The sequence below is a fragment of the Bos mutus genome, chromosome 3 (assembly GCF_027580195.1).
Source record: "Bos mutus isolate GX-2022 chromosome 3, NWIPB_WYAK_1.1, whole genome shotgun sequence".
Lineage (NCBI taxonomy): Eukaryota > Metazoa > Chordata > Mammalia > Artiodactyla > Bovidae > Bos > Bos mutus.
In genome coordinates, this window is record NC_091619.1 from 5,389,335 (window position 1) to 5,400,415 (window position 11,081).

The following is an 11,081-nucleotide window of genomic DNA, read 5'->3' on the forward strand; positions in this document are numbered from 1 at the left end:
GTGGTATTAAGTATGTTCTAAATGTTGTGTAACCATCATCACTGCCCATCTCCAGAAATTTTTCATTATCTCAAACAGAAACTCTATTCCCAATAACTCCTCATCACCTCTCTCTTTCCAGGCTTCCCTGGTGGCTCAGATGGTAAAGCATCTGCCTGCAATATGGGAGACCTGGGTTTGATACCTGGGTTGGGAAGATCCCCTGGAGGAAGGCATGGAAACCCACTCCAGTATTCTTGCCTGGAGAATCCCCACAGACAGAGGAGCCTGGCAATCTCTATTCTACTTTCTCTCTCTATGAAATCGTCTATGTATCTCATGTAAGTGGAATAGTACAATATCTGTCCTTTTGTGACTGGCTTATTTCACTTAGCATAATTCTTTAAAGTTCACGCTTACTATAGTATGTGTCAGAATTTCATTCTTTTTTTTTTTTTGACAAGAAAGTAGGATTTATTGGTGGGTGCAAATAAGGAGGGGACAAGACAAGGCTTTCATAAATGTGGGGCCTGCCATTCGACCAGGGGGCCACAATTAGGGCATATTTGACTCCACAGCCATCCAGGATGAGCCACTTTCCTGCCACTATGTTTTCAAATTTACCAGCATTAAACTTAGTAAATCCTCACTTCTTAGAGACATGGATCTTCTGGTGGCCCGGGAACTTGAACTTGGCCCTGTTAGGGCCTCAGTCACATGCTCCTTGTTTTGTAGCTTGGTACAGATGGACATTATGACTTGCTCAATGCGAACCCTGGCTACTGTGCCCAGGGGCTTTCCAAAGGCACTGCACACACCTATCTGGAGCCTAGACTGGGGACAGCATGCCAGTCATGAATGTCCACTGGGAAGGGCTGACTCCAGGCCTCCTTAGGGCAACACACAGAGGCCACAGGCTGCATACACTACCAAGGAGGCTGCTGTTTGCAGACACTGCACACCAGGACCCCACAGGGAAAAGAGCAGAATTTCATTCCTTTTCAAAGCAGAAAGATATTCCACTGTATGTACATATTATGTTTTATTGATTTGTTCATCTGTTAATGGACATCTGGGTTGTTTCCACATTTGGGCTTTTGTGAATGATACTCTTTAAAACTTTTTTAATGGAAGATGCCAAACATATGCAAAAGCAGACCAAAAGAATGTGATAAACTCCCATGTACAATAATTATCATGGGCTTCACTGGTGGCTTAGTGGTAAAGAATCCACCTGCCATTGCAGGAGACATGGGTTTGATTAGTCAGGAAGATTCCCTGGAGACTGAATTGGCAACTGACTCCAGTGTTCTTGCCTGGGAAATCCCATAGACAGAGAAGCCTGGTGGGCTACAGTCCATAGGGTCACACAAGGATCAGATACAACTTAGGGACTAAACAACAACTCTAATTATCAACTCATGACCAGTCTTGTTTCGTTTATATCCATACATAATTCTCCATCCCATATTATTTTGAAGACCATCTCAAATATCATAAATGTTACTGTTGTTTACATTTTACAAATGGAAAGACACAGAGAGGTTAATTGTGTTACCAAGGTTACAGAGCTCCGAAGAGATGCAGCCAGGATTTAATTCAGGCAGTGTGATGGCTGAGCCTGTACTTGTGTCTTTGCTACACCTGTGTGTGTGTTTGCATAAACACACACACATGCATCAGGTCAACTCTGGGAATGTTGGAAAAGTGCATTTGGAAAAGTTTGTCTCTTCCTACATTTTCCCTAAACTTGGATGTTGCCTGGAATCTGGAATAGATAGGCATGAGTTTGAGGTCTGAGGTCTTAGTTACAAGTAGAGTTGGTGATCCCCAACCTCCAGAGTTGCTGTGAGGATTAAGTGAGATAAAGTCAGTGAAAGTGCCAGGCACTTCCTAGCATGTGGCAGGAGATCATTACGTGTGATTTCACATCCTCTCCTCGGGCGCGGGGGTGTGGTGGGGGCAGGCCTACCTTCCCCCCACAGAAGCAAATGTCAAGAAAACATGCTCTATCAGAGTATGACTCTCAGAGGTCAATGTGTAATCACTGCTGGGGGATTTGTGTTGCAAAATAAGGGATTTTATCCTTTGGTCTTGTGCAGGCTGTGGGTGAGTGCAGAACAGAGGTGTTGCGATTCCTTCTGGCCCCTGAAATTACGGATGTATGTGTATCCATGTGTGTGCACAAGTGTGTAAGACAGGCTGGTAGGTAAGTTCAGGCTTCATTCTCTGCCCAGAGCATCAATCGCTTTCTTTTCTGTAAAGAATTGTGTTCAAAACAAGCAACTACTTTCTCTATCTCCGTTTGCTCTTACTGGCTAAAACAGGAAGCAAAGCCCTGTTTTGGGACCCTTGTCATTTTCTAGTCCAAGGACACAAAGCTACAGGCTAGAGGTCTGAGTTCAGACAGGTCTTGGCAAGTGCTGCTCATCTCATTCTAAATTTCTATAGCCAGGCCCCTTGAGTTAATTTGGGAAGGGCCTGCAGAGCTCAGTGGACAACTGAGCAGGACTCACTGACGTACAACAAAGAAGTCTCAGGTAATCTTATAATGCCCCTGCAGAGGAGGCCTGGGAGGTGGGGCACTGCAACCTTCAGTGTATTAAGTGACAGTTAGCAAGAGTCTGATTCGCTCTTTCCTCTTCCTGGAATGCCTCTTTCTGATCTTGCCCATGGAAGTAATATTGGGTTGGCCAAAAAGGTTGTTCAGGTTTTTCTGTAACATCTTATTGAAAAAAACCCAAAAGAACATTTTGGCCAACGCAATATAATCCTTTAATGCCAAGCTCAAATACCACCTCCTCCACAAAGGTTTTCCTACATCACCACCCACTGCCACCCACTCCCACTGCCATACAGAGTAATTTCTCTCACTCTGAACCCTTATGGCATCATTTTTGTACCCTTTGAGGCATTTTTGCTGCTTTATCTCTGTATTATCTGAATCCTAGTATTAACTCTGATAGATCAAAGTGAGTTCCTTGAGAAGAGGAATCATTTCATCTATTCCTTTTACTGTTCAGACCTCTTCATAGGCACATAATTAGCAACCAATAAATATCTGTGGAATAAATATTTCATGACAGTGACACATAGTAGGCATCCAGCAAATGCATACTGAGTACAATGACATCCCTCTCCCACGACTGGAATTTATAAGAGACTTTTTACCCTACCCTTGATATTTAGATGGAAACCAATTCCACACAACCCTTTGAGTTCTAAAATCTGTCAAAACTTCAATGGAAATAACCATAAAACTTGTCTTGAGGTAGCATGTGAGATGGTCTCAAGGTGTTACAAATATTCTAATATTTCAAAATGTGTCATTGTCTTTGTGTGTATAATATCCCAACTGTCTCCAGAAGAACGTGAAGTGTCACAAAGTATAGTGCGTGTGTGATGATTTAAGATCAAACCAATCAATATTTGGTTATCAGATATTTCCTGCTTATCAGCAGAATGATCACTGATATTCCTAACAGTGACTCTGCAGCTCCACAAGAAACCAAAACACCTTGCTTAAAGATACAATGGCTCCAGAAACAAGCTTTTAAAAGGCTACTTACACCATTTAAAAATACACAATTCTGCGGTACTAATCACACTCATATTGTGGTACAACCATCACCACTATCCATCTCCAGAATTTTTTCATCATTCCAAACAGAAACTCAATCCCCAGTAAACTATAACTCCCTATTCTCCCCACCCTTCTGTCCCTGGTAATCTCCATTATACTTTCTGTCCCCATGGATTTGGCTATTCTAGGATCCCCATACAATGGAACCCCACACTATTTGTCCTTTTGTGATTGGTGTACTTAGCATCATGTAGTCAGGTTCACCCATGTTGAACATGCCTCAATTTCATTCTTTTTAAGGCTGAATAATATTCCATTGCTTCTTCGGTGGTTCAGAAGGTAAAGAATCTGCCTGTAACTCAGGACATATGGGTTTGACCCCTGGGTCAGGAAGATCCCCTGGAGGAGGAAATGGCAATCCACTCTAGTATTCTTATCTGGACAATCAATATTTCTCCAGGCAAGAATACTGGTGTGGGTTGCCATTTCCTCCTCCAGGGGATCTTCCTGACCCAGGGGTCAAACCCCTGTTTCCTGCTTCTCCGGCCTTGGCTGGTGGATTCTTCACCACAGAGCCACCTGGGAAGCACAGAACACTTTTATTTATTTATTTGGCTGTGCTGGGTCTTAGTTGTGGCATGCAGGCTCTAGTTCCCTGATTAGGGATCAAACCCAGGCCCCCTGCATTGGGAGCGAAGAGTTTGAGCCACTTAGCTGGCAAGGAAGTCCCTTATTCTCATTCGTCAACCCTATATCCACGGTAACTTCCCACTAACCAGAAAATTTGAGTGATTAGAATACCCTATTCCACCATTAGGCTTAGCAAGGACCTTTCTTGGAACATGTGGTCATGGGCAATAGGCAGAGACGGGGAATGATGCCCCTGTCCCGGAAGTGGACATGGGCCACACGGAGGCGGATGACGGGGCCACAGTAGCGTATTAGTAATGTGCTCAGTACGTTCGTCCAGTCAGGTGTGCGTTAACAAATCCCACCCCTCCCATCCTCACCTCAACTCTGTCGCTCCTCTAGCTGTTCGCCTGGGTTGCTTCTCCAAAAAGGTACGGACTTGAGGAACATTTGTTCTGAATTAAGCTTGGCTGCAATTAAAGTGTTATCATCTATATGGAGCTCAGATTACAGAGGCTGCCTTTGGCCAGTGAATGGTATTGCCCTGGCTGCTCAGAGAGGTGGAAAATTCTGAGGCCCCTCCAGCACTGTTTCAGGAAAAATGCTCTGAGTGGGGTGGAGAGGGGCCAGCTGGTGATGTCAAGGGATTTATAAAAGAGATTACAAGACCTTTTAAGGGAATGAGGCAGTTGCTAATGATGGAAAACTGCTAAAGCTGGATCTGGATACAGCCTGCACATTTAACTTGTTAGTTATCCTGAAATGCTTGTGCGTTTTAAAAAACGTAGTGCAACTCCCTTTGTGTGCATTTCAAAAGGCAGCATTAGCGTGTGGAGAGAACCTGTTATGTTAATCAGAGTCCGGGGGAACTGAAACTGAACTCACACACATGAAGCCCCAAGTGGGTGATACAGGACCTGGGAAGGAAAATTAAATGCCCAAATGGACCTGGGTGCACTGCACATCCATATTTTTCCTTCTTTCTTCCTTATTTTTTTAAAGCACACTAGTGGGGGCTCTGGAGGAAGCTTTATTTTTTAAGTAGCTACAAAGCTGCTTAAAAGATTTACACCTCCAGAGAGAGATCTGAAAATAAAATATTTACTTATATTGCATTTCCAAGTGTTTGCGTGGTCTTTTCACAACGCTTGTGTCATCCTTTCTGAAGAATGTGGCTTTTATAAGGAGGAACCAGGATCATTTACAGTGAGAGGGTAGATTTATTAATAGTTGAGTAGACAAGCTCCAACTTTAACAGTTGGGCTTACTTGGTGTTTTAAATAGATAACTAATGAAAAGTCATCCCAGATTTAGGGACAGAGACTTAAGTTTGGAGGGGTAAAAGTGAAGGCTCTAGAAATCAGTTTTCAGTGGAGCAGTTAAACTAAAGAAATTCTCTTTGCCATTATGGAGCTCTAAAACAAACCAATGAACAAACAAACAAATAAACAAAACAAAACTAATGGCCCATGTAAATAAGACTCAAACTGCCAGTCCAGGAGAAGGCCCAAAGCTAAAGTGGACTAGAAGCAAGAACTGGAAACCAGCATCTGGAAGCGAGCAGTGTGGAGGCACTTTGGGACCCACTATCCTAAGGCATAATTGGTTGCAGCTTTGTCTGTTTTCACCATTATTTATCTGTGCACAAGGAGAACGGCACAAGGCCTGGCTGGCCCACTCCTCGCGTGCTCTTATAATATGGAAAATCCAATCATCTAGCTTTAAGTGCCATTTTTCAATTGTAGCTTAAACAAAAGGGTCAGGAAACATATGTTGTTTTCTTTTACTTTTTTGGTGGGGGTGGGTAGGAGGGTAATCTCTCTGAATTAGCACCCTGGGTCATATCCCAGTTCAAACATTTCCCACGGAAGGCTGCCATCTCGGCCCCACATCGAAGCCCTCCTTTGCTGCCTCCAGATTGGCTGGTAGTCTTATCACCCTGTGCCCCAGTAAGAACTCTCCATCCTGCAAGCTTATCTCCTCACTGTCCGCTTTGCAGACACTTTGCAGATTAAGGTCTCTACAGACCCTGTTTCTGTGTCTTCTGCTCACCTCCTGCTCCGTTGTTTACTAAAATCCTTTCCCTTTTCCCAGCTGGATTGAAGCCTCACCTCTTTCTTCTTCTCCCTCCCATCCAATCTGGATGACTGGTCTTTCTTTTTAATTGAAGTACAGTTGGGCTTCCCTGGTGGGTCAGTTGGTAAAGAATCTGCCTGCAATTTGGGAGACCTGGGTTCAATCCCTGGGTTGGGGAGATCCCCTGGAGAAGGGAATGGCTATGCATTCCAGTATTCTGGCCTGGAGAATACAGTCCATGGGGTCACAAAGAATTGGACACAACTGAGCGACTTTCACTTTCATCTCACTTCACAGTTGATTTACAATGTCCTGCCAATCTCTGCTATACAGCAAAGTGACTCCGTTTTATAGATTCTTTTTAAAATATTATTTTCCTTTATAGCTTATCCCAGGAGACTGAATATAGTTCCCTGTGTTATACAGTAGAACCTTGTTGCTTATCCATCCTAAATGTAATAGTTTGTATCTACCAATCTGAAATTCCCAGCACATCTCTCCCTCCTCTACCTCCCTCCCCCTTGGCAATGACGAGTCTGATCTTGGTGTCTGTTTCCTTTTTAAAATAATTAATTTTTTGGTTGCACTGGCTCTTCTTTGCCATGTGGGTTTTCTCTAGTTGCAGTGAACCAGAACTACTCTGTTGTGGTGTGTGGGTTTCCCACTGCAGTGGCTTCTCTTATTGTGCAACATAGGCTCTTAGCACACGGGCTTTAGTAGTTGCCGCATGCAGGCCCTGGTTGCTCCATGGCATGTGGAATCCTCCTGGACCAGCAATCAAACCCATGTCCCTTGCATTGGCAGGCAGATTCCAATCCACTGTACCACCAGGAAAGTCCTGCGAATCTGCTTCTGTTTTGTAGATGGTTCATTAGTACCATATTTTAGATTCCATATGTAAGTGATATCATATGGTATTTGTCTTTCTCTTTGTGACTTACTTCACTTAGTATGATAATCTCCAGTTGCATCCATGTTGCTGCAAATGGCATTGTTTTGTACTTTTTTTATGGCTGAGTACTACTCCATTCGGAGAAGGCAATGGCATCCCACTCCAGTACTCTTGCCTGGAAAATCCCATGGATGGAGGAGCCTGGTGGGCTGCAGTCCATGGGGTCATGAAGAGTCAGACACGACTGAGCAACTTCACTTTCATGCATTGGAGAAGGAAATGACAACCCACTCCAGTGTTCTTGCCTGGAGAATCCCAGGGACGGGGGAGCCTGGTGGGCTGCTGTCTCTGGGGTCGCACAGAGTCGGACACGACTGAAGCGACTTAGCAGCAGCAGTACTCCATTATATACATGTACCATGTCATTTTTATCCATTCATCTGCTGATTGACATTTAGATTGTCTCCATGTTTTGGCTATCGTGAATAGCACTGCTATGAATATTGGGGTGTATGGATCTTTTTGAATTATGGTTTTATCTGGATATATGCCCAGGAATGGGATTTCTGGGTCATATGGTAATTCTATTTTTAGTTTTTAAGGAACCCCCACACTGTTCTCCATAGTGGCCTCACCAACGTACATTCCCACCAACAGTGTAGGAGGGTACCATTTTCTCCACACCCTCTCCAGCATTTGTTATTCATAGACTTTTTATTCTTTATTTGATAATAAGTTGAACTGGCACCCTTGGCAGTGAAAGCACGGAGTCCTAACCACCAGACCGCTAGGGCATTCCTGGTAGGCTTTTTGATCATGGCCATTCTGACAGGTGTGAGGTGATACCTCATTGTAGTTTTGATTTGCATTTCTCTAATAATCAGTCTCACCTCCTTCTTGAAGTTTTTCCTGACCATGCTGGTTCCAATGGGCTTTATTCCTCCTTTCCCTCCATGACACTTAGAAATGATGTCTCTCACTTTATACTTTGATCATACTTCAATTACTTTTTGCACTTAAAAGTGTATGTCACATTAAGGGTGTATATAACTCTCTTATAAATCCTGCTACCCCTGGGAAAGTATTATAGCAGAAATATTTGTTAAATATGATTGCCTTTAATCAAAAGGCTTTTTGACCAAAAACTGTTGCATCAATAACTATTTCTCACCTGAAATATTAGGCAGGGCCAAGAAACACAGCTATTAACTTGAAAAACAATATTTTGAATTGGAAGCTGGGAATGGCTACACCATCCAAGAAATATTCTTAGAAGAATGTACAAGAGAAAGGGAAACCCAACCATCTTTCTTCAACTCAAAATTCTTCAGACCTGGCTCCCTTCTCTAGATCTTTTAATTCCCCACAAGTGTTCCAAGAGAAAGGAGGTTGTGAAGCAGCCTGCGGGCCCTCTGAAAGTAGCTGTACCTTTCCATGCTATTTGCTTCCTGCCTTTCTGGCCCAGGGGCAGGTGGGAAAAGCGCTATGGAGGGAAGGTCACCAGCCACTGCCTCCCACTCAGCCTGCATTCCCCCTTTCTCTAATTTTGCCTGCACTCGTGAGCTGCTGAGGAAAGCTGGGAACCCAGAAAGCATTCCATCTGGAAGCTGATTAGAAAAAGTATTCAATTTATAAAAATATAACTTGCATGATTTTGTAGAAAAAGACTTACTCTGAAAAAATATTTATTAGTTGTGTTGGGTCTTCATTACTGCATGGGCTTTTCTCTAGTTGTGGTGAGTGGAGGCTCTCTAGTGCAGGAGCTTCTTGTTCCATGGCTCCTCTTCCTGAGGAGCACAGGGTCTAGGGCTCGCAGGCTTCAGTACTTGTGGCTTCCAGGCGCTAAAACACAGGCTTAGTAGTATGGAGCGGCACAAGGGCTTAGTTGCACTGTGGCACGTGGGATCTTCCCTGACCAGGGATTGAACCCGTGCCTCCTGCATTGGCAGGCAGATTCTTTACCACTGAGCCACCAGGGAAACCCCCAAACTTACCTTTAAAATAGAAATAAATGGCTCAATAAGAAATGTAGCTTACTCTTGTAATGGGGTACCCCTCATTACTTACCAGTGTGGGGAGTCAATTTCAATCACAAGGGGAAACACATGTAGGCCAGCATCAAAATATGCAATACCTTTTAGAATAACCTTTTTTTACGGGACAAATGTCCTAAATTGTTGCTTATGACTTCCCAGTGGTCCAGTGGTTAAGAATCTGCCTTCTAAGGCAGGGGATGCAGGTTCGATCCCAGGATGGGGAACTAAGATCCCACATGCTGCGGGGTAAGCAAGCTCCCATGCACTGCAGCTACTATGCCCACAGGTGCAATGAAGACTCAGCGCAGCCCAAAGAAAATTGTTGCTTACAAAATAAAAGATCATAATAAACCAAACTTGGGTTAGAGACTATTAGTGATAGAGGATATTGTTGGGGGATGGCAGAGAAATCACTTAATATTTTTACTGACACCTTTTAAAACGGGCTAATGATTTCTAAATCTATGTGCCTATGGAGACACTGTCAAGTTAAAAATGGTGCCATTAAAAAATAATCAGAGCTTTTTGGAGTTGAGTTGAGTTGAGTTGAGTTCAGTTGCTCAGTTGTGTCTGACTCTTTGCGACCCCATGAACCGCAGCACACCAGGCCTCCCTGTCCATCACCAACTCCCAGAGTTCACTCAGACTCATGTCCGTCGAGTCAGTGATGCCATCCAGCCATCTCATCCTCTGTCATCCCCTTCTCCTCCTGCCCCCAATCCCTCCCAGCATCAGGGTCTTTTCCAATGACTCAACTCTTCGCATGAGGTGGCCAAAGTACTGGAGTTTCAGCTTTAGCATCATTCCTTCCAAAGAACACCCAGGGCTGATCTCCTTCAGAATGGACTGGTTGGATCTCCTTGCAGTCCAAGGGACTCTCAAGAGTCTTCTCCAACACCACAGTTCAAAAGCATCAATTCTTCAGCACTCAGCTTTCTTCACAGTCCAACTCTCACATCCATACATGACCACTGGAAAACCCATAGCCTTGACTAGATGAACCTTTGTTGGCAAAGTAATGTCTCTGCTTTTTAATATGCTATCTAGGTTGGTCGTAACTTTCCTTCCAAGGAATAAGTGTGTTAGCTAATGGAAAGAAACCATTACATATTAACATTTAATATTATTATTTATAAGAAGATTTTATGAGTTCTGTTTGTGTATCTGAGCAGTACTGAGCAAGCTGACATACTCTTCATTCTTTCTTGGTTATAGCCATGAAAGGATTTTTAGGACTTACTGCTTTCTAACCTCCACCAGCTACTTCTCTCACTCAGCCCAGTTTCCTCACCTCTAAAATGGGTACTGACAGTACCTACCTCATATATCAAGTGAGACAAAGCATAGGATGTACTTAGCACAGCAAAGCAGGTATTTTATGATCAAAACCTAATTTTCTCAGTTTTAAATGTGCTAAGAATAAAGTTTGCCATCAATTTATTTTAAATCCATATTTTTGTAAAGATTACTGAGTAGGAGATCTAGGCTTCCCTGGTGGCTCAGAGGGTAAACAATCTGCCTGCAATGTGGGAGACCCAGGTTCGACCTGTGGGTTGGGAAGATCCTCTGGAGAAGGAAATGGCAACCCACTCCAGTATTCTTGCCTGGAGAATCCCATAGACAAAGGAGCCCGGCGGGTTACAGTCTATAGGGTAGCAAGAAGTTAGACATGACTAAGTGACTTGACTTCACTTCTTCTTCAGCCTATAGTGATGACTAGGCAAATTAACCTCTCTGGGTTTCTATTCCTTTGGATTTATGAAGGAACTGGATTAGAAGATCTCTGAGTAGTTTCCATTTCTTAAGTCCCAAGTTAGGATTTTTTTCCAATTCATTTTTAAACAAAATTTTAATAAAATTTAACATAAGAAGCTTTGTATGCTTT

At 43.4% G+C, this 11,081-nt stretch overlaps 1 non-coding gene across 1 annotated transcript; it reads right to left on the minus strand.

Annotated features, from left to right (window-relative positions):
• Positions 1-852: 852 nt before the first annotated feature.
• Positions 853-984, minus strand: LOC138987328 (small nucleolar RNA SNORA70). Its single transcript, XR_011463814.1, has one exon. It is a non-coding gene; the product is annotated as a small nucleolar RNA SNORA70 (small nucleolar RNA).
• Positions 985-11,081: the final 10,097 nt, after the last annotated feature.